The following is a 2,632-nucleotide window of genomic DNA, read 5'->3' on the forward strand; positions in this document are numbered from 1 at the left end:
CACTACTGTTTTCTCCACAATTTCCTATGAGAAAAATATTATCTAATTTGTTAAAGTGTAATTATTCATCTGGGTTTGACTCACTGCACTGAGGCTTCCTCCCTTGCGGAGATTTATCTGAACAGCCTGGGTCTGGATACAGTGGATTTCTTACTCACTCTACCTATTTAGCACTAAGATAATCCCTTGAAAAATGGTATATTCCTACACCTAAATTCAGTTTCTTCTACCCTATAAAATAAAATTATCATTTCTTGAGGGTTGGAAGAAACAAAAAATTAAATAGTACATTCAGATTCTATGTATATAGCATAAAACCATGTTGATAAACAAATTAAAGAAACATAAATTAAACTCAAAGCATTTTAGGTAATGATAAAAGCTATAATTAGTAGTTTAGCTTGAAGTTAGTCTGCATCCATTACTAGGAATTACGACAAGTGACAGTTACGGTGATAAAAGAGAAAATAGACTAAAGAGACATTAACATACTTATTTTATACGAGGGCATTACTTATTGGCAGAAATAAGAGAGTAAAGTTTTGCTTTATTAATACAATTTTTTGAAAAGACTATGAAATAGGAAGTGAAGATAAGTCAAAACACTGAGAAGTACAAGGAGCTTCCAGTTGGTTAAATGAAAAAATGAACAAAACCTATTTAAAAACAACATCAAATTTTAATGGCAAAATGAAAACCTTTGCTTGAAGCAACAAAGAGACAAATAAAAACATCAGCAGTCAAGCTAGCAATGAGAATGACAGGCTTAAGAAACTTCACCACAATGTAGAGATAGAGAATGAAGAAATGAAAATGATGAGAGAGGATTGTAGATATGGACAGATCCAGGTATGCAGTGTCCAGAAAAAGAAACAAGAAGTCATGAAACTGAAGCTATTTAATCCAAGGCATCGTTGTTTCTGAACTAGTGGAAAAGCTGAATAAATACTTTGAAAAGTCTCATCATGTGATTAGAAAAGTCAATGAAAACACAACCAGGGTTAGCCATAAACTGGCAAACTGTTTTTTAAGTACAAGCACAAAAAATCTATAATCATCTAAGCAGGTGTACAAGTTATCTTCAAAGGAAAATAAATTGGGCTTTTCTCAAATGTTTCATCTGAAACACAAAATGGAGACAGTAAATCACGAAGATTTCAAGACCTGGTCTTAGCCTCCCTCTCTTTTCTCTGTACCTTTTCTCCCTATATGATCTTGTCTACAATCACATCTTCTATACATTCAAAACAATTGCTAAAAGAAATGATAAATTTTACTACATTACATATAAGAACTTCTTTTCTTGAAAAGAATTAATAAAGTGAATGAAGAGGCAAATCACTAACTAGGAAAATATATTTTCAATGCATATACTAGACAAAGGATTACTATCTAGCATATAAAAATCTTCAATAAATCATTAAGGAAATGATAAACTACTCAATAAATGAGAAAATAGATGAAATTCTTAACCAAAAAAAAATAAAGAAATTTGCATAGGGCTATGAATAATAAAATGATATATTCAATAATAAAATAATATGTCCATAATGTGGAAGAATATGCAGAAAGTTGTTCAAGAATAAAGTCATATACACTAACATGGTTTGTTACTCAAGATTTAGGAGGCACATAATACATTGTGTGTTTTCCGTTAAAAGAACCCACATAAAATAAGACATTATATACTTTTTACATTGTGTCTTTGTGTGTAATAACTTTGTCCTTCTCTTCCTAATCATCATCTACATTGGCCTAAATTTATTCCTTGAACAAATCAATAAAACCATTTTTGTTATTCTTGTGATTCTTGTTTCCTGGAATATCTTTATCTCATTTACTCATCTTTCAGTTCTTATCTCAAAACTCACCTCCTCAGAAGGTCTTTTCTGGTAACCTAAAATAAAGTAAAAACTCTCTTACTGCTATCATTTTCCAGCCCTTTGTTTTTCTGCCTCTACAGCACTCACATTTAAGACTCTTAACAATTGTGGTTTTTTTGTCTTTTCCCCCTGAGTGGAAGGTAACAGAATGGCAGAACATTATTCTTACGTTTTAAATGTCCAACAATCCCACACATAACTGATCTTCAGAGAACAGGTGCCCTGTCCCACCTTAGTCGTCCCTCTCCAGGTTAGATAGCCTCAGTTCCTTCCATCATTTTGAAAAATCATTCTACTCTGAATAGTCTTCATTTCTTATTATTCACTTTAAACATTTTAACTCCTCTCCAAACTGAGTAAACTGTTAATTACTATTGGACAAAGTGGAGTTAAGTGTCTCTCTCATTTTAGTCACTATACTTTCATTTATGCAGTCTAAGATAGCATTCTTTCTTTTGGAAAATGACACAAATTATACTGTGATTCATATTGAGTTTACCACTGACACTAAACTGTCTTCTACAAGTGCTGCTACGAAATGATGCCCCCAAATATGAATATGTGTACTGGATTTTTGATCCCAAGGGTGTAAATTTATATTAATTTTTATTAAATTTCATTCTGATATACTTTGTCTATCATCCCAGCTTGCCCATATGTTTTTACATTCTAATTCCCTCACCAAAACTACTTGCTCTCCCTTACAACTTTATCCATGAATTTGATGAGCAAATACTTAACTACTTTAT

The sequence above is a fragment of the Papio anubis genome, chromosome X, assembly GCF_008728515.1.
Source record: "Papio anubis isolate 15944 chromosome X, Panubis1.0, whole genome shotgun sequence".
Lineage (NCBI taxonomy): Eukaryota > Metazoa > Chordata > Mammalia > Primates > Cercopithecidae > Papio > Papio anubis.